This window comes from Eriocheir sinensis, chromosome 55, assembly GCF_024679095.1.
Source record: "Eriocheir sinensis breed Jianghai 21 chromosome 55, ASM2467909v1, whole genome shotgun sequence".
NCBI lineage: Eukaryota > Metazoa > Arthropoda > Malacostraca > Decapoda > Varunidae > Eriocheir > Eriocheir sinensis.
Window position 1 is genome coordinate 5,492,111 of NC_066563.1, and position 27,838 is coordinate 5,519,948.

At 41.5% G+C, this 27,838-nt stretch overlaps 1 long non-coding RNA gene across 1 annotated transcript; it reads right to left on the reverse strand.

Moving 5' to 3' along the window:
- Positions 1-4: 4 nt before the first annotated feature.
- On the reverse strand, positions 5-26,976 carry LOC126983961 (uncharacterized). Its single transcript, XR_007736305.1, has 2 exons — positions 26,927-26,976; positions 5-2,559 (listed from the first exon to the last, which is right to left on the reverse strand). It is a non-coding gene; the product is annotated as an uncharacterized LOC126983961 (long non-coding RNA).
- Positions 26,977-27,838: the final 862 nt, after the last annotated feature.

Below are 27,838 nucleotides of genomic sequence, written 5' to 3' on the forward strand. Positions count from 1 at the left end.
TGTGTGTGTGTGTGTGTCGGGGGGGGAATTGAGGGTTTCGTGAAGTACTTTAATGTTTTACTCTTCTCTGCACGTCACTTTGTCTTGGCTGGGACTCTATTTCGTTGGGCATTTTTCTGCCTCACTATTTTTCTGGGCGATGAGATTTTCCCAGGATGGTTCTTCGTGTGTGTATAAAAGTTTAAGTTGATGGTTTACTTTCCTATTCTCTTGCACTCATTAATTTAAACCTCGCTAGAAAAAACTTTTGACTCCACGATTTCTGATATTCGTATTTTTTTTCGCTGGATGTCACTTTCAGTTTTATTTTGCGAGTCACTTTTTCTCTACAAACTTTTCAGTCCTCATCGACGAGAAAGTTTTGTTTTTGTTTTTGTTCCACAGAGAAATACTTTTTTTTGTATCACGATTCCTCAACGACTGTATTTATATGCGTGTCTATTTTTATTCTATTTCTAGAACTCTTTATTTTTTTATTCACGTTAAATTACTTTGCAGAGTTTTACATCCTCACCGATAAACTCTTGCGCCACCGAAATATACTTTTTTTAATATAGTTTTCTGCTATTTTTTCAACTTGTATTTCACTTCATATATTCAACCAATTTCCCCGAGCCATTATTTCCTATCGCAATGTCATGTTTAGTTTGGTTTTGCAAAGTTTTTTTCTTCTTTTCTTTATAACTTTTATTTTACGATTCACTATTTCGCAAGTCTTGTTTTTGCAGCACGATAGCTTTCAGTCTCTTTCAGGCATTTTCTGAATACTTTTTTTTACATTTTTTTTTGCATCCCTTGACTTTACTATTGTTTGTTCAAGCTGTCTTCTTTCTGCACCACGATCTCTTTATTATTTTCTATTTCTGTACGTCGGTTTCCATTCTATTTCTCATCGGCATTTATTTTTTGGCAGCACACTGGATTTCCGTCTTTTTCAGTCTTTTTCGTTGTATTTTCTAACGATTTTTGCATCACCAGTCTTAAATCTGTTCGTTCAAGCCGTGTTCTTGTTTTTTATATCACTATTTATTTACTTTTCTATTTCTGTAAGTCCTCCTTTTCCGTTTTATTCCTCCTCTGCGTCATTTTCCGCCGAGGTGCGCGTCGTCACCGAGAAAGACTTCCTCGGGTCATTACTTATCTCAGTGTCATTTGGAGGTGCATTTAACTGATAATTAAACCGTGATTGTCTATTAATGTATTCCGCCCGATATCACCGCCGCAGCGCACTCTCGTTACACGTATTTTTGCATTTCCTGCGTTTGCTTTGTGTGCGTATCAATGTTTCCTCTCTCCCTTTTCCCGTTTCCTCTATGTGTGAATTATAGCTCCCTCTTCTCCTGTCTGTTTCCTTTTTACTTTCTCTGCGGGTGACACATACAGAAAGGGGAAGGGCAACACATGATTTACGAGTCTGGGGGAAGAGGAGAGAAACACAGAACAACAAGCACTCGAGAAAAAGCGGATAACACAAACACACGAGAATAAGCGGAAGGAAAAGACACAGAAGAGAGGCCGTTGCGGAGGCTCTCAACCCGACTTATACTTGACCTGAACTGAGCTAATGTCTATTCTCTTCCTGTTCTTTTTCTTTTATCACTGTTAATGCCTGCCTCCTATACTCCTGACCGTTTCTCTTATCCACTGATGTCTCTTATGTTTATTTTCCCGAAGGTTTGTATTATGAGGACACTATTTTCTTAACTCTTCTTTTTTGTTTCATTTTGTATTAGTTTAGCATTCATTGTCTCCGTTTTCTTTTTTATCTGTTACCACTAGGAATGCATCTTCGTCTCTGTTCGCTTGCAATCCGTTTCTTTTATCAATCTTAGTTGTTTTTCACTTTCCTGTCAGGTTTTTTTTAGTTAATTATTGTAGTGTATTAGCTCATTAGTGAATTCTCCTTTTCTTTTCAGTTCTCTTCATTAGTTAAATTGTTCATCGTGTTAGTTCATTATTTTTTTATCGTATTAGTTCATCATTTTTCTTATCGTATTAGTTCATTATTTTTTTCATTGTATTATTTCATTATTTTGATTTTCTCTTTCATGTCTGTTTACTTCATCAGCTCATTATTTTATATCTTTCTTGTCAGTTCTCTTTTTTAGCTCCTTATTTCATTGTTTTAGCTCATTATTGTATTTCACCTTTTCTTATCAGTTTTCCTTATCAGTTCAATATTCTATCGCTTCTATCGCTTCTCATTTCCCTTTATCAGTCCATCATTCTATCTTTGTTTCACGTTCGATTCCGATTATTGTATTCTCCCTTTCTTGTAAGCTCCCTCTACCAGTTCATTTTTCAATCTTTTCTCCGTCCTTTCTTCTCAGTTTCCTTTACCGGTCCATCGTTTTATCATCTATCATTGTTCGACTTCTCTTCCTCACATATGCACACACGTTGACGCAGGAATCGAGCCGTAGTAAGCGGCGTCACTCAGGGAACTCTCCGATCCGCTTAGCACCGATCACCCCCTTTGGCAGGTCCGCACGACAGGTGGATGCGAGTACAGGTGTCTCCACTCAAGCCCACATAAGCACACACACACCTGGACGTTACCTGGAAAGAAATACAACACACGCTTAAGAGTTGTTGATTTTTCTTCGTTTCTTTCTTACTGTTTCTTTTTGTCCCATTAGGAAACTGTGATGGGAAATTAGAAAAGCATTGTAGCTACACACTAATGGGATTTTTTTTTTCTTACGTAGAAAATTTGTAGAGGAAAAGCATAGCAAGTTGTATTCTTTCTGTTCTTACATATTGTTTTTTTGTTTTATAAGAAAGAGAAGAGAGAAAAAGGTAAAGTAAATCGCAGCACACACTTACGAGTTTTTTTTTTCTTTTTTCTTATTCATAAGTTGTTTTTATTTGCAAGGAATCAAAGAAGCAAAAAAATTAAAGGACAAGCATAACACACACACACACTCTCGAGACACAGTTTTTTTCCAGAGCAGATTTTCTCCATACCCTGACAAGCTTTTTCTGTCCTCGTAAGAAGACATTTTTGTGTCCCTCCAGTTTTGTTTTTTTACACAACACAAAGAAAGAGATAAAGAAAGAAGGAATGAAAGAAAGAGCGAACGAAAGAAAGAAAGAACGAAAGAAAGAAGAAAAGAAAGAAGGAAAGAAGGAAGGAAATAAAGAAAAAAGGAAAGAAGGACAAAAAAAATGAAAGAAGGGATGAGAGAATAAATGAAGGAAGGAAAGAAGGAGGTAAGGAAATAATAAAGAAGGGAATGAGCAAGAAAGAATAAGAAATAAAGAAAAAGAAAACAAGGAGAAAAAGAATGAAAGAAAGAAAGAGAGAAAGAATAAAAAGAAAGAGAAAAGAGAGAAGAAAAGAAAGAAATCACAACACACACACACACACACACACACACACACACACACACACACACACACACACACACACACACACACACACACACACACAAGCAAGTCAGTTTTTTTTCATTCCTCATTTACACTTTCTTCTCCTTTACCTGAAACAATAAATAAATAAATAAATAAAAAATCTAAGAGACGATACGAGGGAGAAAGAGACAGCGGAAAATGTGCCTGGCCGCTGTAACATAATAAAAAAAAAAGTTCAGAGGCATTTTAAAACTTTTTCACCGATACGACGCGCGCAGTTTTCTTCTATTTTCCCCCCGCTCATAATTTAGCGAAGTTTTGCCTCCATCCAGCGCCATCACGGAACTTGGAACAAAATTTTAATCGCCTCCTATTTCGCGTCATGATGGACTTTTACACGTTTTCCGTTTATCTGGCAAGGCTTCAATTACTTTCCTGTCCGTGAAGGGTAGCCAGTTTTTTTGCCTGGATGAAGTAAGCCGTTGTTTTTTACCTTGTGTGTGTGCTTCTCTGGTTATTTTTGCGTGCGTGCGTGTGTGTGTGTGTGTGTGTGTGTGTGTGTGTGTGTGTGTGTGTGTGTGTGTGTGTGTGTGCCTCGTAATCCACCGTCTCTCTATCTATCTATCTATCTATCTATCTATCTCCCCTCTCGCGTGGATTAACCTTATACCTCTTCTTTGTCTGGATCTAATTATCGTCTTTGTGTGGAAAACTGCAGAAGGGAAATGGAATCAACCTTCACGCGGAGAAAAACGAAAATTCGCCTCCTCCGCCTTTTGTTTGCAGACGTCGGCGGGATTTTGTTTTAGCCCGAGAGCAAGCGAGGTAAGGAGGCAGGCAAGCGAAGGGCAATGACAGGTTGATGTGGTAACGGGGCGCGGAGAGGTTGGAGAGGTTTGTATATTTCGGGATTTCCTTTCTTTATTTCTTATTGCGTATGTCCCTCAAGCTTTTCCTTTACTTATACCTTTATCGGGGCGCGGAGAAGTTGAAGAAGTTTGTATATTTCGGGGTTTCCTTTCTTTATTTCTTATTGCGTATGTCCCTCTAGCTTTTCCTTTACTTATATACTTTTTTCTTCACTCCATCTCCTGCTGCTGTCGAGGTATAGAGGCAGGCAAGCAAGGGGACAACAACGCTTATGTGGTAACAGTGTGGGAAGACGTAAAAAGAGTTTGTATATTTCCCGGCGGTTCCTTCCTTCGTTCCTTATACCGTATGTCCCCAAACTTTTCCTTTCTTTTACCTTTTTTCTTTATTCCTCCTCCTCTGCCCGGCCGTAAAAGGTAAAAGGGGGTTTGTACAGAAATAGAGAGATAAAGAGAAAATGAAAGAGAGCGAGAGAAAAAAAAGGTGAATGAGAGAGAGAGAAGAAAAACGAGAGAAAAAGAAAAGAGAGCGAGAGAGAGTACATTTTCTTTATTCATTTCTTATCGCGTATGACCCCAACTTTACCTTATATCTACTTTTTTCTTCATTGTGCCTCCTCTGCCCAGTCGCTGTCTATACTGTGGACGTTCCTGTATTGATCGACGTAATGCAGATCGACACTTGATTGGCAATAGTGTTAGAAAGAGGTGAATAAGTTCAGAGTTTGCGCATGTTGTTGTTCCTTTCTTTTGCTATCCTTCGTTTCCCTTCCCTCCTTGTTTCCTTTCCTATCCTTCGCCTCCCCGCACCCTCTTTGTTTCCTGTGCTATCCTTCACTTCCCTCTCCTGCCCTTCCCTCTCATCCCCTCTCTTCCCTTCCTTCCCTTCCCTCCTCCTCCCCTACCGAGCTAGCTATGCGTTCATGGATGCATCGATTTAAAGCAGTTCGACATATTTATCAACATTGCACAAAGGGATGAAAGAGTTCGGTGTTTCCGCATCTCGATCTCTCCTTCTTTACTTCCTGCTTTGTCTGACCCGCTTCACGCCGCTCCTCGCCGCTCCACCCTGCTCCACCCTGCGCCGCCCTGCTGTCCCTTGCCATTCGTCCATCTATTGATCGATTTTTAATGCAAATTGACACTTTATTGGTAGCGATGCGCGGAGAGGTGACAGGAGTTTGCGTTTCGTGCATGCCTATAGCTCTCCTTTCCCATGCCCTGCCTTATCTGACTCGCTCCACAATACTTTATCCCGCATCGCTTACTATACACGTCCGTTTATAGATAGATCGACGCATTATTGATATTAGTGCTCGAAAAGATGCAAGATATTTCATTAACCCGGTAGCAGCGACGGGCCAAATTTGTGGCTTTTCCGTGTAGCAGCGACGGGCCAAATTTGTGCCATGATATAAATCCCCCAAAATAGATGATACATAATCTGATCGCAAATGCTTTGATATATATTATGAAATGGTTTGTGTGATGGGTGATTTTTTCTCCTTTTTCTCGCTTGGAGTCGGGATCATTAAGAAACATGATCCCTGCAGCTACCGGGTTAAGTGCAAGTTCTTCCGTTCCCAGTCCCCGTCCTTACTTCCCTTGGTCAACCCTCTCGTTCTTTATCACTGGCTACTTTTTCATCGATTTTAAATGCAGATCGAGACTTGATTGATATTAGTGCGCGAAAAAACGCAAGAGTTCTAAGCGCATGCTCCTCCGTTCCCTGTCCTTCACTTCAGTCGCTCGCTCTGGTCCCATTTGTTCATCGATTTTAATGCAGACTGAGAATTTATTGATAGTAGTACGCGAAAAGATGCAAAAGTTCAGAGTTCGTATTAGAAGCATGTTTTCCCGTTACCTGAATAGCCATACCTGCCCTACACTCACCTCTCTCAATCAGATCCCATTTATTCATCGACAGAAAAGATACGAGAGTTCAGAGTTCGTATTATGGGCATGTTTACCCGTTCCCTGCCTGGCCATCCTTACCCCACCCTCTCCCTCCTGGCCTCCATTTCTCCACCGTCACGCCGCTCGAACTCTGCCTATTCCTATACTATTCATATCAGTGCGCTAAAAGGTATACAAGTTCACATTACACGTACGATTTTACCTTCCCAGTCCTCCTCCTCGTCTTCTCTGTCCCACCCTTTCTCGATCTTTCCCCATTTAACCTTCTACTTACAAACAGCTCGAGACTTTATTGAATACGGCACACGAAAGCATACAAGAGTTCTCACGCGTATGCTCTTCCTCCCCCCGTCTATCCCCTCCCTTCCCACGCCTCTCGTCACTCATTTGTCCCCATTTATCCATCGACTTAACGCAGATCGAGACTTTACTCCACTGCGAACCAACACCAGCCAGGGCCGTTTCAGTGCCTCGCGCCGCGCCCCATTGAAGCCAAGTTATTACTCTCGCGGGATCACCGTTATATGCGTCGACGAATGAAGGACGTGCGTTGGCCTCGTTACGTCCCGATCCCGTAATGAGCGTGTTTTATGCGTGTGTGGTTCGTCCCGCTAAGTAACGTGATTTGGTGGAAGGTTTTAGACGATCGGGAGCTGGTGTTTTTCATTGGTTTTGTTAATTTGATGTTTTTTAGATGATGTTTTTTTGTGTGTAATCCGTTGTTTGAATGTGAAATTAGAGAAGTAATATTACGTGGGTTTTTTTGGTCAGTCGTTGAGGGTGTGTTTTTTTGGTGTTTTTTTCCGTTTTCTTTTCTCTTTGTGTGTTTAAATTAGTTTCCGTGCGTCTTTCTTGTTTCTCTGGGTCCTGTCTGTCTGTCTGTCTGTGTGTTTGTTTGTTTATCCATCTGTCTGTCTATTCGTCTGTTAATCTATCTGTGTGTACGTTTGTCATTTAACCGGTTTGTTCATGTATCTATTTCTTTATTTATCTGTCTGTCTTTCTGTTTATCTGTCTTTCTGTCACTCTATATTTATGTCGGTCTCCTTTCCTCCCCTCCCCCTCTCTTTCTCTCTTTCTCTCGCTCAGCCCCGAACCGCTACCCCCAAGAGACTATCCCCTCCCTACCCCCCTGCAGGCGAGACAAAGAGAAGGACACACACGCACACACACACACACACACACACACGACACACCTCCCGCGAGACGCCCAGCAAAGCGGCGCGGAGTCCGTCGTGTGGCAATTATGAAAGATGCAAAAAGAAAATGAGGAAAAATTGCCGTCGGGGACAATGGGCGGCCGAGGAAACGTACCGAGTAATAAGAGCGTAAGGGAGGACGAAGCGACGAGCGACGAGAGGGACGAGGAAAGAAAAGAGGGTGAAAAAAGTGTTGTTTAAAATGAAGGAAAAAAGAAAGAGGGAGAGTCGTAGTATTTACCGCTCTCTCGTAATGGACACAAAGGATCGAGAAGGAGCACGAAGGGAAAACACAAGTTGTCCCTCCACCTCCCTCCATTCCTCCACCTCCCTCTCTTCCTCCACTTCCCTCTCCTCCTCCTCCCTCTCCTCCTCCTCCTCCCTCTCTTCCTCCTCCTCCCTCTCTTCCTCCACCTCCCTCCCTTCCTCCTCCTCCCTCTCCCTCTCCCCGTCCTATTGACCCCTGAGGAAAAGAGAAAGATACGGCGAAGGTGCAGAAAGGGAAAAAAAAGGAAAGAAAAGTGCATTTGATTGTGACTCTTTACCTTTCTCCCCCTCCATACACACACAGCGGTCATGTTAGTAAAGAAAGAGAGAAAATACACACAAAGACACACACACCTCCACGTTCCAAGCCCTAACTAAAAAATAAGAAGAAAAAATACACAACACACACATACATAGCCCCCCTCAATCACACACACACACACACACACACACACACACACACACACACACACACACACACACACACACACACACACACACACACACACACACACACACACACACACACACACACACACACACACACACCCCCCCCCCAACACATGCCCCCTCCCCACACACACACACAAACACAACCAAAACAAAAGCAAAAATAATTTCCAGCCCCTAATCGTCCTGCCAGAGAAGAAAGAACCGCAAGAAGCAAAACGGGAGCGCTAGAATCACTTTTTCCAATCTGCCCGCAAACCTATTGGTACACGCAGCCGCAACTTGGGGTACGAAGGCAAGAGGAATGAATATCAGAGGAAAGACTGGCGGCAGGAACGTTGAGTATCCCGCGGGACATATCTCTCGTACGCCATCGAGTCCTAAATGCAAGCTCCCTCGACGGCCCTTCTCCCCCTCCTCTACACAAATCACGGAGTTCTCAAAGTAGGTGGTTGAAAATAACTCAAATTACATGTCTTTTTTTCATTTTTATTCCTCGTCCTCGTCGTCACTCACGGCTATAGCGTATGTATGCCCCCAACATCATCTATACCGACAGCCCTTCTCCGCCTCCTTCACACAAGTCACGGAGTTCTCAAAGTAGATGGTTGAAAAATAACTCAAATTACATGTCTTTTTTCATTTTTATCCCTCGTCCTCGTCGTAACTCGAAACTATAGCGTATGCCCCCAACATCACCTATACCGACGGCCCTTCCCCGCCTCCTTCACACAGGTCACGGAATTCTCGGAGTAGATGTGGTTGAAAAAAACTCAAATTACATGTCTTTTTTCATTTTTATCCCTCGTCCTCGTCGTCACTCAGCTATAGCGTATGCCCCCAACTTTACCTATACCAACGGCCCTTCTCCGCCTCCTTCACACAGGTCACGGAAGCCTCGGAGTAGATGTGGTTGAAAATAACTCACATTACATTCCTTCTCCATGTCTGTTCCTCGTCCAAGTCCCCACGCGTAGTTATAGCGTATGAATGCCCTCGACCTTATCTTTACCGACAGCCCTTCTCCGCCTCCTTCACACAGGTCACGGAATTCTCGGAGTAGATGTGGCTGAAAATAACTCACTTCTCCATGTCTGTTCCTCGTCCAAGTCCCCACGCGTAGTTATAGCGCAAGTATGCCCCCAACTTTATCTTTACCGACGGCCCCTTCCACCCCCTCTACACAGTCACGAAGTTCCCAGAGTAGGTGGTTGAAAATGACTCAAATTACGTTCCTTTTTTTGTCCCTCTCGTCTAAGATTGGTGTACTTTACCTTATCTAAAAGAGTGGAATTAAGTATAAAAGAAATTCTACTTTGGGAGAAGAGAAGGGGGAGAAGGAAAAAATAATGCAGAAGAAAGCAAGTGTTTAATATGGGAGAATAGAAAGGCAAGAAAGAAATGGTGGAAAGGAAGAAAGGAATAGACGACGACTATCAAGGGAAAAGATAAGGATGGTAGGAAATAGAAAATAAGGAAGAAAAGCAAAAAATAGCAAAAATGGCCGCTATGGAAAATGAATTATGGGTAGGAAAACATAAGAACATAAGAACATAAGAACACAAAAAACATACCATAGAAATAAGGATCATAGGAAATAGAAAAATAGGAAAGAAAACAAGAAATAACGAGAATGGCCGCTATGGGGAAAAAATTATGGGTAGGAGGAAATAGAAAAGTTAAAGGGTAAAGAAAACATGAAACAGAATGCGACTCAGTTGGGGGAGACTCAAGAAGAAAAAACAGGAGATAAAAAACAAAAAGATAAGAAAGAGAATGGCCACTCCGGGACACGAATTTTGAGGGGAAAAAAAAGAAGGCGATGGCGGAGGGAGAGGGATTAAATAAAACTCGAGAATGAAAAAGAAGATTATTGAAATAGAAAGAATGATACGCAGGGGAGATGGATGTGTTGAAATTAATAAAGGTAATGAAGAAAGCGCAATAAAGTAAAAAGAAATACCACAATGGAAGAGGGACATAGAAAAATTAAATAAAGATACAGAACAAAAAGTGAAACGAGGGGGAGAAGGATGTGTTGAAATTAATAAAAGTTATGAAGAAAACAAAGTAGATAAAAAAGACTGCCAGGGACGAGAAACAGCGAAAAAGGAAATACAGAAGCAGAACAGAAGAAAGAGAAACCGAAAGGAGGAAGGAGAGATTAAGGGAAAAAACAAATAAAAGAAAGAAGGGAGGAAGCTTATTTCTCGCTAGTCACTCCAGGCAACACACAGAGAAAGAGAAAGAGAAAAAAGCAGAAGCAAAATATATATAAAAGAATCAGAAGAAAATAGAAAAGATGAGATTTAAGATGCCGAACTACAGAAGAAGGGAAGAGAAAAAGAAAGGATTGAAAGAAGAGGGGAAAGGAAAGAAGGCAGGAAATAATGAAGGAAGGAAGGAAGGAAGGAAGGAAGGAAGTGAAAAAGGAAAGAAGAAAGAAAGGAAATTAGGAGAACCGAAAACACAAGAAGGAAGCGGAAGAAGAAGAAAGGAGAGAAAAACAAAAGAAAGGAAGAAAGTTAGAGGAAAGAAAACGGAGGGAGAAAGAAAGAAAGAAAGAAAAACAAGCCATATTGCACACCCGTTAGACATTCACGGCAATAAAACGAGGAACAAGAAACAGAAGGAAATAGAAAAACACTTAAGAGACGAAAATTAAGAGGAAAGAGAAGGGACGAGATTGAAAAGAAAGAAAACCAGAAAGCGAGCAAAGGAAAGAAGGAAGGAAGAAAGGGAACAGAGACAAACAGAGGAGGAAATAGAAAAAGAACACTAATGACACGTAAAAATGAAGAGGAAAGCGAAAGAACGAGATTGGAAAGAACGAAAAAGAGAAAGCAGGAAACGGAGAAAGAAAGAGAGGAACCAAAAAGACAAGCATAGACATAAACGAAAATTAAAACAGGAGGGAAAAAAACAGAAGGAAAGAGAAAAACAACAATAATGACACGGAAAAATGAAGAGGAAAAGGAAGGAGCGAGATTGGAAAGGAAGAAAATGAGAAAGCAAGGAACGATGGAAGAATGGAAAGAAGAAAGGTAGGAAAACGAGAGACAAACATAGGAGGAGATAGGAAAAGAACACTTAACACACAAGAAAATGAAGAGAAAACCAGAAGAACACGATTGAAAAGAAAGAGAAAACGATAAATCAAGCAACCGACGGAGAAGGAAGGAAGAAACGAAGACAGCAGAGGGACAAGACAAGACATAAGTAGAGAAAAAGAAAAAGGAGACGGGAAGAAAATAAGAGCCCTAAAAACACGTAAAAATGAGGAAGAAAAACAAAAGAAAAAGATGTGAAAAGAAAGAGAGGGAAGAAAGGACGAAAGGGCGAAAGGAAGGAAGAAAAGAAGCATAGTAGGAAACAGAAAAATAACACTGAAAACACGTAAAAATGAAGACAAAACAAAAAGAAAAAGAAAGAGAGAGAAGAAAGGACGAAAGGGCGAAAGGAAGGAAGAAAAGAAGCATAGTAGGAAACAGAAAAATAACACTGAAAACACGTAAAAATGAAGACAAAACAAAAAAGAAAAAGATTTGAAAAGAAAGAGAAAACTATTATGTCTGTGAACCAAGAAACCAAGAACCACGGAAGAAAGAAGGAGCGCAACCAGAGAAAGCACCCCAGCATATATTTCCCAGCAGGTATAGTCAAGGCAATTCATATGTTCGATGGCTTTCAGCGCTGCTCGACGGCCGCATTGAAAGCCAAGTGACGGGCTGGGCAAACGGCATTAAGAGGCCCGCTTTGAGGCATGATTCGCCATAAACTACGACCATGAGCGAGCGAGAGAGAGAGAGGGAGAGGAAGAGGGAGAGGAATATAGAAAGGTAGATAGATAAATATAGATAGACAGACAGATACATAGATAGTTAGAGAAAATAAACATAGGCGGATAAATAGAAAGAGTTAGAGTTAGAAAAGTATAGGTAGATAAAAATAAAGACATAGTTAGATATAGAGATAGATAGATAGATAGAGAGAAAGATAATATTGACAGAATAGGCAAGAATAAAGAAAAACATAGAAAATACGGAAAGAAAAGAGAAAACCAATCACGCAAAAAAAAAGAAGGCGAGAGAAACTAAAGAAAAACAAAACAAAGAAAGGAAGAAAAAGTAAGAGAGAGAGAGAGAGAGAGAGAGAGAGAGAGACACGCCCCCAATCGCCCCCCGTTAAACAGCTTCAGCCACCCTTTGGAATCGCATTGTTCCCCTAGAGAATCAAACGCCCTCTCCACCCACTGCGGCTTTGTGATGATATTGCCGTCAGCTGCTGCCTCGACGGTGGACGAGAGAGAGAGAGAGAGAGAGAGAGAGAGAGAGAGAGAGAGAGAGAGAGAGAGAGAGAGTACCGATAGATAGGTAGACAGACGATTAAACAGGGACATACAAACAGAGAGACAGACAGGCAGACAGAAACAGACAGGCATACAAATACAGAGACAGAAAGACAAATACACAGACAGACAGGAAAACGGAGACATACAGAGGCAGAAAGACAGAGACAGACAGACAGATTCACACAGACAGACAGATAGATAGATAGATAGGTAGAGAGAGAGAGAGAGAGAGAGAGAGAGAGAGAGAGAGAGGGACAAAGTGAAATCATATATTCCTACACCTCAAAGGACCTCACGTACACACACACACACACACACACACACAAACACAAACACAAACACAACACAGAGGACACAAAATGGAAACAGTAAGAGATAAGAAAACAATCAGAAGAAACAAGAAACAAGGAAACAAAGACGACCAGTGAGAGAGAGAGAGAGAGAGAGAGAGAGAGAGAGAGAGAGAAAACACACGCACCAACTGAATTAAGATATCGTCCCCTGATTTGCCGCTTGGGGGAGATCGTGTTCTTACGTCAACAGCCCTACAAGGAAAGGAGAATAAGAGAGCGGGGCAGTGGCATTCCCGGTGTCGCTTCAAGGGCGTCAGGAAACAGGGAGGAATGCCGTCCAATATCTGGGAATCTGATCTGGGGGCTCTACGGGCCTTGCTAATGAGACTTCCGAGAGGAGGACGTTGTGGCAGGGCGGGAAGGGGGGAGGGAGGGATTTCCTGTCTTTCTTTTAGCAGCGGAGACAAGGAGACTTCGGTGTTAAGTTGGACGTCGGCTCCGTGTCCTCTATCGGCCTTGTTAATGATACCTTCGAGAGGAGGACGGGAAGGATAAAGGAAGAGAAATCGAGTCTTCCTTTTAGTAGCAAGACGAGGAAAAGGGTGGAGAAAAGGAGACTGGCTTCAAGGTAGATTGAGGGGTAATTCACCCACGGCCTGATCACGAACTGGACTCGTCATCGCCAGAAAGCTCATTAGTCGATCTCTGGGTACTACTGGGACCTTCACACACCATACACTGCATCCCCATTGCTCAAAGGGGACAGTAACCGCGGGGCAGAGTAAAAGAGTAAAGACAGAGTAAAAAGACTGAAAATAAGAGCAACAGAAAGCAGGAGAGGAGACCAAGTTTAAAATAACAGAGAAAGGGATCACGGATTTCTTAAAGTAGCAACTCGTGGGAAAGTGCGGAGACAAAGGTTGGTAAGACGCTAACGTAGACCTCGCCTTTGTGTCCTTTACGCGTGTCCTCAGCCTCGGAGTGTGATAAGATGTGTAGGAATGAGAAATCGAGGCGAGGTGGCGGCGCGAGGTGCAGGGGGGGTGAGGACGAGGCCGGAAACAAGGAGGAGGAACGTGGATAAATTTGTTTTCGGTGTTAGTCCGCGAGATGCTCCTTTTTGTCTCTCTTTCTTTCTTTCTCTCTCTCTCTCTCTCTCTCTCTCTCTCTCTCTCTCTCTCTCTCTCTCTCTCTCTCTCTCTCTCTCTCTCTCTCTCTCTCTCTCTCTCTCTCTCTCCAGCTTCTTTGATCCTCTTATTTTCATTCTTTTTCCTCTGTTTTATTTTATTTTTCTTCCTTTTTTTGCGATTTTTTTTTGCTTTATTTCTCTTATTTCTTGCTTGTGTTTCTCTTTTCTTCCTTTTTTTTCGTTGTCTTTATTCGTTTCGGTTTTCATCTTCCCATTCTTTTGCATGCTTTCCCATATTCTTTTTTTCTTTTTTCTTAGTCTTTCCTTCTTCCTGCCTGCCTATTCTGCCAGTATCTATCAACTATCCATCTATCTGTATATTCATGTATCTATCCATCTCTCTCTCTCTCTCTCTCTCTCTCTCTCTCTCTCTCTCTCTCTCTCTCTCTCTCTCTCTCTCTCTCTCAAAAGTGTCTCTCTCTCCCAGAACTAAAGACAAAAACACTTAACAGAAACACAAGCACCGAAGCAGTTTTAATTCTGACCCAGTTTCATTCACCAACTTATTTTCTGCCCCCTCCCAACCTCCCCCTCTGTGTAAATTCTAAAGTATCCCCTTCTATATAACTCTTCCCCTCAACCTCACCTTCTCTTCTTTTTTCCCTTATCCCTCCTCTGTCTTCTGTCCTTCCTCCTACCTCTATCCCTTCTCCTCGTCCTCTTCTATATCCTTCCCTTTCCCATCTTCTCTTTTTTCTCCTCCTTCTCTATCTCCTTTTCTCTCCATCACTGTCTCTTCTTCTTTTCTCTTCCACCTCTATCCTTTCTCCTCGCCCAACCCCATCTCCTTTTCTTTCCTTTCTCCCTTCACTTCTTTCTCTTCCTTCTCTATATTTTTTACTCTCCCTTCTCTCCCTTATCATACGAGTAAACCTATTTTCTCCTCATTACCTAGTCCCTTCTCTCCCTTGCTCCTCTCCTCCCTTCTTCCTCTCTTCACACTCTTCTTTTCTTTTCTTTCTCTTCCTTCTCTATCTCCTCTTCTCGTTCAAGGCTCAGATCTCATTTCCTACTTCTCATCAACCCATTGTCTAAGTTACTCCACTTTCCTCTCCTCCCCTCTTCGCTTCCTTCTCTTCTCTCACTATCCCCTCTTCTCCCTCCCTCCTCTCACTCTTCATCTCCCAACTCTTATCACTTCAATACCACTCTCTCCTATCTCCCTTCCTCTTCCCCTCCTCTCTTCATATTCTCCTTTCTCCCCTCTCCTTCCCTCTTTCCCTCTCCTTTCCTATCTCATTTTCTCTCCCTTTTGCCCCATATCATCACCTAATTCTTATCTCCTCATTAACACTCCCTTCCGTCTCCTCCTCCCCTCTTTCTCTTTACATACCTCTCTCTCCCCTCCTCCCCTTTCTCTCTCCTCTCTCGTATCATCATCTGCCTCTCTTCTCATTATCTGTAAGTCCTTCCTCTTCCTCTTTTCCCATCCTCCCCTCTTTCTCTCCACACTCGCTTTTATCCTCTCGTTCTTTCTCCCTTTCCTTTCCTCTCCCCCTCCTCCCCTTACTCTCTCCTTCCCCAAGCGCTGCAGGGAGTTCAAGTAAGCACCTGAAGATAATCTGCAGGTGTAAAAGTGCTCCAGTATACCTTTACCCCGTGCGCCCTGCCACCTCCAGCGATCCTCGAGTTCGTGGGAGTTTTTAGGCACCGGGTTTTAGCGGAGGAGGAGGAGGAGGAGGAAGAGGAGGAGGAGGAGGAGGAAGAGATGATGGTGAAAGAAAGTAGGTGGGAATTCCTTTTGATGAAGAGAGGAGAGGAGGAGAAAGAAGAGGAGGCTGGGGAGGAGGTGAAGAGGAAGAGTGTTAGTGATGGGAAGTAAAAGAGAAAGAAGGAGGAGAAGATGAAGTTGGAGAAAGAGGAAGAGGAGGACGAGGAAGGAGGAGTAGGAAGAGGAGGAGGAGGAGGAGGAGGTAATTCTTAAGTAAGAAATGCCAGATAAGGAATGGAGGAAGCTGTGAGAGAGGAGGAGGAAGTGGTGGGAAAGTAAAGTAGAAGAGGAGGAGGAGGAGGAGGAGGAGGAGGAGAAGGAGGAGGAGGAGGAGGACGTAACCAGCATTGTCCTAAGTAATCTTTTTGAACACTTTCATTCTTTCTGTTCTTTTTCTTCTTTTGTGAATTGCATTATGTTTTCCGCCTGCCTCTCTCCTTTTTATCTTTTTATCTCTCTCTCTGTCTCTCTCTCTCTCTCTCTCTCTCTCTCTCTCTCTCTCTCTCTCTCTCTCTCTCTCTCTCTCTCTCTCTCTCTCTCTCTCTCTCTCTCTCTCTCTCTCTCTCTCTCTCTCTCTCTCTCTCTCTCTCTCTCTCTCTCTCTCTCTCTCTCTCTCTCTCTCTCTCTCTCTCTCTCATTATCATCATTGTATTTCTTAGTTCTTCTTCTTCTACTTCTCCTTACGTCTTCTATTTCTCTTCTCTTCTTCCACTTCATCATTTTCCTCAACTCCTTCTCCTCTTCTCCTTCCCTTCCCACTCTATCTTAATCACCCTTCCTACTCCTTCATTCCCCTCCTCCTTCACCTCCTCCGTTCTTCTCCTCTTCCTCATCCTCCTCCGTCCTACCCCTTGCCTTTCCCTCACCTCCAACTCCTTCATTTCCCTTCCTCCCCATCCTCCTCCTCCTCTCCTCTCCCTCTCATTCACCTCATCTCTTGAATCTCCGGGGATTGACAAGCTCGCAGGAACACCCGTGGTACGCCATTTAGGTCTCAACTTCCATCACGCAGCAGCATCATTGTTCGGCAAAATATTTCATCGGTAGAGGCTCACGCGGCGCCGAGACGAGATATTGACGGCAGGCAGGCAGAGTCAAGGCATGCGACTCACCCTGAAGGAAATTATACCTTTAAGGAAAACAGTGTAACGCTGTGTTGAGAATTGTATTTGCGAGCGAGAAAGGAGGAGGGGGAGGAGGAGGTAGCGAGAGGAAGAGGGGGCGAGAGAGAAGGAGGGAGGGAGAATGAGAGAAGAAGAAGAGAGAGAGAGAGAGAGAGAGAGAGAGAGAGAGAGAGAGAGAGAGAGAGAGAGAGAGAGAGAGAGAGAGAGAGAGAGAGAGAGAGAGAAACAAACACCAAGAGGCAAAATAATTACCAAAATATATGAAAATCTTCGTCAAATGTAAATGTTTAATCCTGAAATCCCTCAAAAACGAAATAAAAAATAAAAAGGTTATGAGCCTGCTCCACCCCCAAAGACGGAATTTCCCTTCAATAGGTAATTTTCTCCTTCACTGCCGATGTTCATAATCTTTTTAGGCCTAGATTAAAGAAGTGAAAAAAAAGTTTACACGGAAAAATGTTTAAAAGACGAGCAACTAGACACATTTTTTGTCGTGATGTTGCCCCCTTCCTCTCCCTCCTCTTCTTCTTCCTTTGCCTCCTCCTCCGTCTCCTTCTCCTCTTCCTCCCCTTGACAAAGTTAGTGGCAGTGTCTTAGAGGAAGAAGGAGGAGGCGGAGTAGAGGAAGAAGAAGAAAGAGAGAGGAAGAGAAAGAGGGATAGGGAAAGAAAGAGAAGGACAGAGAGAGAAAGAGAAAAAAAGAAAGAAGAAAGGAAGGAAGGAAGGAAATAATGAAAGAGAAAAGAAAGAAGGAAGGAAGGAAGGAAGGATGGATGGAAGAAAGATAGAAAGATGGTAAGAAAAAAACGAATGCAAAAAAAATGAAAGATAAAAAAACAAAAATAAGGAAAGAAAGAAAAAGACAGAAAGAAAGAAAAATAGACAGAAAGAAAGGAAGAAAAGAGAGAGAAAGAAAAATAAAAAGAATTAAAGAAATAAAAATAAAAACGAAAGAAAAAGTTATCATCTGTACGTGAGAGGGAGGGAGCGAGAGAGACGGAGGAGGAAGGAACGCGAAAAGAAGATGAAAACATGCAAGTTCGGCGGTAGTGTAATTCGGTTCCTTGCGGTCGTTTTGAGAGCTATTCCTGGCGCCCCGGGGAGCCCAAACGACCCTGGGAATAAGCTTCATCTCAGGTCGTTTTTCACAACCCTCCTCCCCGGCCTCCCCACCCTCCCACACCGCGCCATTCTCGAAATTTGCTGGCCTTCGAAGAGATCTTTTATAATCGCCGTAATAACATCCAAGTCGCCGCAGAGGGAAGGGAGAATTTTAACCTTACGACACCTTACGACACAAACTAAGTCACGAGAGCCTACTGTATGTGCCTTGGTGCTGACTTACCGTTTTTACTTGTCCTAAAACAGTGCTTGATCTGACCTTGACTTAGCTCTGTGTATAAGGATTAAGAGAAGTAATGTGAGGAATGTGTAGGAACATAAAGAAGTAGTGTGCGCTAATAGACTGTTTTGCATCCTCTTAAACCAGTGCAGAGAGGACCTTGACTTGACCGCGCGTATAGAGATTTAAAGAAGTAATGTGATGAAGGTGAAAGAAACGTAAGGAACCATTATATGCTGAAACCGTTGACTTACCCTCGTTACTAAAAAAGGAGAATAAAAAGATGCTGTTAAACTGTTTCGCGTCGCCTTCAACCACTGCAGAGATGACCTTGACTCACCCTCGTTACTAAAAAAGAGAATAAAAAGATAACGATGAGGAACAAAGAAATAACCCCCGGGCGCCTTAACGAGAGGAAGGAGACTCGTAAAAAAATGTTAATTGATAGTAATGGAGATGGCGCGAGACAAACTGGAATCATTAGCACCGGGAACGTGATTTAAACTGCTGTCACGGGAGATTGAACGGTCACTCTTAAGACAAGGGACTGCCGAGGTATATATGGACATTGTCTTTATTACTTACGCGAAGAGACGCAAACCGGTTTTCATTGTATTAGAGATAAATAATTGATGTAATGATGAATGATTGCAACATATGAGGAGGTCTAGAACTGCTACTATTTCTACTGCTACTATTACGACTACTACTAATGCTGCTAATACTAGTAATAATAATGTTACAATAATAATAATAGTAACAATTATAATGATGATGATGAATATGGTGATGATAAAAACAATAATAAAACGACAATTATACGAGAGGGAAGAACAAGAAGAGCAAGAATGAGAACAATAAGAGTAATAACAACAACAACAACAACAATAATAATAATAATAATAATAATAATAATAATAATAATAATAATAATAATAATAATAATAATAATAATAATAATAACAATAATAATACCAGGGAAACCAATTCATATTACTATTAACTTATTAAGATCAGAACGCAGAACGCACCCCAAGCTTGTAATCAGTGAACCAATCTGTTTGTAGGGCAGGAAATGAGTGACAATAATAATAACAATAATAATAATAATAATAATAATAATAATAATAATAATAATGATAATAATAATAATAATAATAATAATAATAATAATAATAATAATAAGTTGTTGTTCATAATACCTTAGAACTGGCAAGTCGGGGAAGTAAAAGTATATTTGTGCACAGATGCTCTTGACAGCCGCCCCCCTGAGTCAGCGGACTGCGAACCATTCTGTGTTTAAGGAGCACTGAATAACGCAATAATATCTGTGGAAAATAGTAATAATAATAATAATGATAACAATAATAAAAATGATAATAATAATAATAATAATAATAATAATAATAATAAGAAGAAGAAGAAGAAGAAGAAGAAGAAGAATAAAAACAATTAAAATTATTAGCGATAACAGTATTAAACAAGTGGTATTAGTAATATTTGTAGTGTTAAGATGCAATAGTCCATTCAAAGTGTTCCTCAGGCGCCTTGGCAGCTTTTGTCTGGTAGTGGATTCTCTGTCTCCCATATAGACACTCTGTCAACCTCACATGCTCTTTTGCTACATGCTTCTGTTTTACTTGCCTTAACTCGTCTTTTATACAAGTTAGAGGCGAAACTAAGCATATGAACATAAGTTATAGCCTTCTGGCACCCCACTGGAGCCACTGAGTAATGTAAATGTGATTGGCTGTGTCCGTAGAGTTTACCGCGTCATTACCCGGCTAACGTTCCACCTATTACACAGTGTTTGCTCTGCAGGCATTGGATAGCTGGTGCAATTTCTTTGAGATCTTACTGACGACCCTTCTGTTGATCAGTAAGATTGTGCTAAATGTGGCAGCAGATTTACCGAGACCGTGTTATTGAACTACTTATTTATTCTACAGTAAAGAAAGCAGTCAAAAAGTTATTGGACACGTTACAAGTTACAAGAAAGTTATTGGACACGTTTCAAATTACAAGAAAGTTATTGGACATGTTGCAATTCTGTGTAAGAGGTGAGTTAAGGCAAGTGGTACAGAAACACATACTGCGAGAGCAAGTGTGATTAACAGACAACCTCCATGAAAGGGGAGTGAAATCCTACCAATATAGAGAGCCCTGACAATACATACTAGACGCCAATGGAACGCTGCGCTTGAATAGGCTATGATGGCAGTAGTAGTAGTAGTAGTAGTAGTAATAGTAGTAGTAGTAGTAATAGCAGTAGTAGTAGTAGAAATAGTAGTAGTAGTAGTAGTAGTAGTAGTAGTAGAAGAAAAAGACGGACCGACCAACATATTGACTAACCGACAGACAGACAGATAGACAGACAGACAGACAGACAGAGAGACACACAGACACAGACAAACGGACAGATACATACAAACATACGAAAACAAGAACAGAGACAGAGACAGAGAGGCATATTATCAACTATCTTATTTGTAAAAACGAGATCGGTTTTCTGACCCTTGAGAAAATTTGTACTGGAATAATATATCATCAGCGGGCTCGCACACTTTTGCCTTAATTACAACGTGGGGTGCATTTATCCAGCAAGATTCATTAAGTGACAGGAATGGGGCGGAAGAGATTAACTAATAACGGTCAATGTACCAATATAGAAACCAGTAGAAGGGTCACCCAGCCAGTCAGTCAGTACGTCAGTCAGTCAGTTAGTCAACCAGTTTTGAAACCAGAGTAAATATCAATCACACTTGCAGCCATATCGACAGTCACTTCGATAGCCAGTCAGTCAGTCAGTCAATCAGATACCCAGTCAGTCAATCAGATAGCCAGTCAGTCAGTCAGTCAATCAGATAGCCAGTCAGTCAGTTAGTGTTAGCAGAGAACTCAATGGAAATGTCAGTCTGTTAGCAAATCAGTTTGTAGCTACTCAGTCAGTCAGTGAAGAAGTTAACCAGCCAGTCCGTCAATCAGTCAGACAGTTAATTAGTCAATCAGCAAGTCAGCACGTCAGAAAGGCAATCACTCAAAAAGACAGTTACTTAAGCATTCAATAAGTCAGTCAATCAGTTAGTCAGTCAATTAGTCATTCAGCACGTCAGCTATCAGATCCGTCAGTGAGTCATTCTGTCAAGTTAAAAGCCACAGATATCATCCAACATATATTCAGCGCCTCCTCACCCTCCCTCCCTCACATACTCTCTGTAGACATATCATTATTTCACAACGTCGCTTTTCACTCTCAGACGCTCACAGACACACACACACGCATATAAGAAAAAAAAGAAGTCACACACACACACACAAACACACGCATCATAAATTTAACCTCACAAGACCCAGCTTCTCTCAGGTGTTTGGAAGTGTTTGTTTTGCCCTCGCTTGTCAGTTTCCATTTATTCACTCGACTTCGTTTGGGTTTCGTTTGTCTGGATTTAGTTTGACTCCACTTGGCTTGCTCTGGTTTTTCTTTGGTCTTCTTTTTTTCACTCTTTCTTTTTTTATTTACTCTGTTTCATTTGTTCCTTTTTTCTTTTCTTTTTTTATCCGGTGTTCTTTCGTTCCAACCTGTCTTCCTTTTCTACCTTCCCTTCATTTCTTCATTTCTTCCTATCCTTCACTCTCTTCCTTTCTTCTTTCCTTCACTCTTTCTTTGGATTTACTTTGTTTCATTTGTTTTTTTCTTCTTTTTTTCTATCTGCTGTTCTTTCGTTCCAACCTTTCTTCCTTTTTTCTACTTTTCCTTCATTTCTTCCTATTCTTCACTCTCTTCCTTTCTTCCTTTGCTCCATCGTTCTTTCGTTTCCTTTCTTCCTTGCTTTTTTTTCTTTCGTTCTTTCCATCCGTCCTTTTCTTTCCTTCCTGCCTTCCTTCTCTTTTTCCTTCCTCCTTTCCTTCCTTCCTCTCATTTGACTTCCTTTGGCTTGCTTTGGTTTTAATTCGTTTGCTGTTTCTTGATCATCTCTTTTTTGTAATTACTTCTTCCATTTTCATATTACTTCACGAGACTTATTCCAGCGGTGCTCAGGTGGTCGTCTGAGGCCGTGGAGAGATTAGGGAGCATTCAAATTGAGTTATATTTTTGCCCGAATATGAAAGTCTTAATCTATTAGTTTATTAATTTCATCAACCACGCGTTTGCATATTTCCATGTTCTTCGTAATTTGAATTTACTTATTTATATATGCTTGTTGATTTATTCTTTTCCCTGTCTATTTACCTATATTTGCTTATCTATTTACCTATCTATCTATCTATCTCTTTGTATCTATTTATTTATCTATCCATTTGTTTACTTATTTATTTGCGAATACATTTTTTTTTCGTTTATGAATTGATGTCTTTCCGACTTTGCGTTTTTAATCTTTCATTTCTCTTTTCTTTCTTTTCTTCACTCTTTCCTTTGTTTTCCTTTGTTCCACTCAGACTTTCATTTTCATTTTCTTGTCTTCCTTTTTCTTCTCTATCTTTCTTCCTTTTCTTCCTTCTTTCTCACCTTCCTTCGTTATTTCTTTTCTTTTCTTTCATCCTTCCTTATTGTCTTCCCTTCTTCCTTCCTATCTTTTATCTTCATCTAGTTGCTAATTTATCATCTTCCTCGGCAGTCGGCAAGCTTTCTTTCTTCACTTCTTCCTACCTTCCTTCCTTCCTTCCTTCTTTATCTGGTCACTTATTTGTCAGCTTCCGTGGTGGTTGGCAAGCTTTTATGTGTCGCTCTGCACCGGTAAGTCCAGAGCCCCGCGATGTATGGAGCCACTAAACAAGCGAGGGTCGGGTCGGGATGCCTTAAAAGTGTGCGCTTGTGTCCCTTTGTGAGGCGGAGAGGCGGTCAGAGTGCATGGTAACGGCCAGCCCATGACTCAGGCGGCTTGTATTGTACGTAGGGTGTGTTTGCCAGTTTGTACGCGCTCTTTCCATATTGTACTCGGAATATTACGGTAAAAAGTTGATTTGGTAGAGTGAGTTGAGGTTTAAGATGAAAAGTTATTGTAATTCCCTGTTTGTACGCGCTGTTTCCATTTGGTACTCAGCATTTCATGGTTAAAAAGTTGCTATAGGAAGTTGGAAATGAGGATAAGTGTTACAATGGAGTTTGATCTTTGCATACTGACCTCTTTTTTTTATAAATAGATAAGAGAACAGACAAAAGTTAAAGTGATACAGAAAAAAGTCAAAGGGAGTGAAGAATGATATGTCAAAAAGACATCACTGTTGGTTAGAGAAATGACATGAAAGAGATCAAGTCGTACACAAAGAGAATTGCAGATGCGAAAAAATGTGTTGGGATTAAAGATAAATTAAAGGTTGTGGGATTAAAGAAGAAGAAAAAGTAGTACGATTAAATATACGAAGAAAAAGTGTTTGGATTACTGACGAAGAAAAAGTAGTACGATTAAAGATGAAGAAAAAGTGTTTGGATTACAGACGAAGAAAAAGAAGTACGATTAAAGATGAAGATAAAAGCGTTTGGGTTACAGACGAAGAAAAAGTGATAGGAATGAAGACAAAGAAAAAGGGGTTGGATTGCAGACAAAGAAATGGTGGATCTAAAATTTGGCGAAGGGGATGAAATAAGGAAAACAACTTTTAACTCTTGCATTAGGAAGCTGGACGGTATACGGATGAGCTCAAGCAAAAAGCCTTGCATCCCTCAGTTCCGCAGACCATTTTCTTTTACCCTGATATTTGCACAAACTGGATTAGAACATATATAGAAATCTGTTAATATTTCCTGCACCGGCCCGTTATGGCGCAGGCAAGTGTTTATAGTGGCGCCATCCTGCTTGGTAGTAATGGTAGCGGGTTTTTTGTCCTTTTTTATGCCCTTGAGCTGTTTCCTTCGCTATAAAAAAAATTATGGTAATGGTGGTGGTGGTGGTAGTGGTGGTGGTGGTGGGGGGGGAGGTACCGAGTGACGTCACGACCTTAATTTCATACCGGGATTTTCAAAGTAATGGCGGGGGAGATTTTTTTTTCCTCTTCAGTATGTATGAGTCTCCGCGCGCCGCCATGTTTCCATTATGCGTTTTTAATCCTCTCCCGATTAATATGTGCGCGGGATTATGCATGCATCGGCCGGAGCGGAAAAATAAAAACATAATAGCGAGACTGTCCATAAAGCAAGGTGTTATTCTCTGTCTCTCTCACACCCTCTGTCTATCTCTCTCCCCATCGATCTCAATCTATCTATGTATCTATCAATCTCTCTTTCTCCCTCTCCCTCTCTCTTTTTCTATCTACCTGTCTATCTCTTCCCATCTATCTGTTGTATCTCTATCTCTCTATCTTTTTCTTTTTTATTTATTTATCTATCTATCTATCTATCTATCTATCTATCAGTCTGTCTATCTATCTCATCATCTATCAGTGTGTTTGTGTGTGTGTGTGTGTGTGTGTGTGTGTGTGTGTGTGTGTGTGTGTGTGTGTGTGTGTGTGTTTCAATAATGTTCATACGTTTTGTGGTAAAGTGCAAAATAAATCTTGAATTATTGATAACTTTATGCTCGCAAAAACAAAAATGAATAAACGAACACACACACACACACACACACACACACACACACACACACACACACACACACACACACACACACACACACACACACACACACACACACACACACACACACACACACACACACACACACACACACACACACACACACACACACACATACACACACACGTAAGAGACAAACAGACGGAAATAGTAACTCAGATCTTAAGAAAATTATCTCATGAAGGCGAAATGAAGAGTTTCCCCTCGGATTCTCTCTCTCTCTCTCTCTCTCTCTCTCTCTCTCTCTCTCTCTCTCTCTCTCACCCCTTGTACGGCGGATTTTTTTTCCACTCCATTAACCTTTCGTAATTGAGGTTTAAATATTGCCTAAACTTTTCCAATTTATTTCCGTTTAATGTTCTGGCGGCAAAGAAAAAATATATGAAGTTCGTAAGCGGTTTAGTAATGAAGGTTAAAAAAATAAAAAAGAGTTTACAAGGTAGTTTAATGAAGGAAAAATAGGGTAAGGGTATGGCAAGACTCTTCGGGGCCATTGTCAGAAATATATAAAAATTATGATTATAAGAAAGGAAATTTAAGAGAGTGAGTGAAGCAAAAAAAAATAAGACGTTTCGAAAAGTTTAGACTTTGATTTACCGTATTTTATCTATGACTATTTTTGTCGAGTCAGTGGGGCTTTCTCTCTCTCTCTCTCTCTCTTTTTTATTATTATTATTATTATTATTATTATTATTATTATTATTATTATTATTATTATTATTATTATTATTATTATTATTATTATTATTATTATTATTACACTCTCTCTCTCTCTCTCTCTCTCTCTCTCTCTCTCTCTCTCTCTCTCTCTCTCTCTCTCTCTCTCTCTCTCTCTCTCTCTCTCTCTCTCTCTCTCGCCACCCCACCCTCCTTCTGGCTCCATTGCTCACTGTCCCTCCTGTAATTTATCCCTTCACCCACAATTCCTCACGGCGTCATTGGTGCACTTCTCTTAATGCACCTTTCCCTCACCCAATCCATCAGGAACACTCACACGCTGCCCCCTTCAACTCTCTCTCTCTCCCTCTTCCTCTCCCTCTCACTCTCTCTCTCTTGCTCGGTCGCTCGCCGGCTCGTTCTCGCTGTCTCTTTCTCTCTCGACTGTCCCTTCGTTCACTAATTGTCTCCCTTCAGCTCTTACGCTTTTTTTTATTCGTATTCTTCTAGTAAATGACTTTGTATCACATTAGTTAGGTTCCTCGCTCTCTTGTCGCTTGTCGTCGTTGTCTTCCTCGTTGTTCTCCTCCTCCTCCTTCTCCTTCTCCTCCTCCTCCTCCTCCTCTTTCCTCTTCCTCGCCTTGCTTCTCTCTTTGTTTGTTGGTTTGTCTTTTGTTCATCTTCTTTCTCCTTAGGTCTTCCTTTTTTTTCCTTCCTCTTTTTCTCTTCGGCTCATTTTGTTTTCCTCCTCCTACTTCTTGTTTCTTTCTCTGAGTTTTTCTACCTACGTTTACTCCTCTCTCTCTCTCTCTCTCTCTCTCTCTCTCTCTCCCCCTATTTGCCTTTTCAGCTCCCTACTTCTCGTAAAAATGTTTGTTCTTCATTGTTCAAAACTTCGACTTTTTTTCTTCTTCCTCGTCCTTGTTTCTCTGTTCGTTTATATCTCTCCTTATACTTAACTCCTTCCTTCTGTCCTCCTTGTTCTTTATCTCGCTTCTGCTCATCTCCTTCCTTCCTCCTCATTAATCTTGGCTCTTCTCATTGCACTCCTTCCTTCCTCCTTCTCCTCGTCCCGTTTGTCTTGAAGTTGAAGGAACAGTCCATCATCCTGCACCTCATAAATCGCCCATAGCTTGCTTACTCTTTTCCTTACACGCCCGAGCGCTCGTCTCGTTTTTCGCCTCACAAAACACGACGCAACACATCATCCGTCACAGTCCTGTCAGCATGCATCGCCCCGCCACGAATGTAAAGTTTCCCCGCCACGAAATATAAAGTTTTTGGGAAGTTCGTGTGTTGTGCCCCCACCCGTTGACCCCGCTTCTCTTCTCTCGTCTCACATCTGCGGTTTCTCTCTCTCTCTCTGGTCCATATTCTCAAGTGTTTCCTGCCTCACATACCCACGTTTGATTAGGTTTTCGTAGAGGTTTTTGTCAGTATTTCCATGGCTAGTTTTATGCGCTTAGTGATAGCTTGACAAAGCTTCCGCACCGTAAATGTCTAAACCACTCATGAGAACCCGATTAATCTCCATCATGGCCTTTGAAAATGCTTGTTGTGGGAACCGAAAGCGTCTGCGAATAAGAGTCTCTCACGCGGTCTTGCCCCCTCGTCCTCTCACTCTCTCTCTCACCCGCTCAACACGGCAGCTGGTGTAAGGGGATGCGACCTCCTTCACCGCCAAGCGAACACTGAAAGCCTCCACCAGTCACCCGCCCTGGTCCTCAAACTCGGCATCTGCGCTACTCGGCCCGCCAACCAGTGCGCCCTTCACCCACTTCCTCGTAGATGTTAATGAAGGCTTTTTATTGCTTTTTTTTTAACCCATTTTCCTTCATAATTATGTATTTTCATGTGAAGAGGTGGGCTGAGGAAGGCTTAAGACGAAAGTTTCAGTATTTATTTACCAGTCCCGGGAAAGGGGTCGTTAGAGGTCAAAGGGCTTTCGTTTTTTCCGATTTCTTTTCGTGTTCTTTCTTCCTGACTTTTTGGAGGTGATAAATGGTTTAGGTTTCCGGAAAGGGATTTAAGTTTTTGGAAGGCAAGCGTCTACGGGGTAATTTTTTTTAATAAACGCGTAAGAATACGAGGAAACGCGGGAAAAGTTAAACATTAAAGAAAAATATTAAAAGAGCGTTATGGCTAGAATGGGCTTGAAATAGGGGGAGGGCAGACCCTTTTTCTCTCCTTGGTCATATAAAGATCAAAAAATAAGTTCACACCTTCTCCCGCTTCCAAAGAATACGAAAAATTAATATCCCACGATGCTTTCTCGGTAGTTCAAACTTTTTAAAGAAATATGGAAGGTATGGATATGATGAGCGTGATATACAGCTTGATGCCAAAGACTCAAGGGCTAATGCAACAGAGATGAGCACCGAAGCCACGCGCAGCTTTAGCATATGCCTCCAACTTTACTCACTGATATCATAAAATAAGGTTACTGATAAGAGGTGACGAGAGTGAAAAAAAAAAGATTAAAGGACAGTATATAAAGAGAAAAAGGAAATTATGAAAAGATGAGCTTGATATCCTACGACCAAGC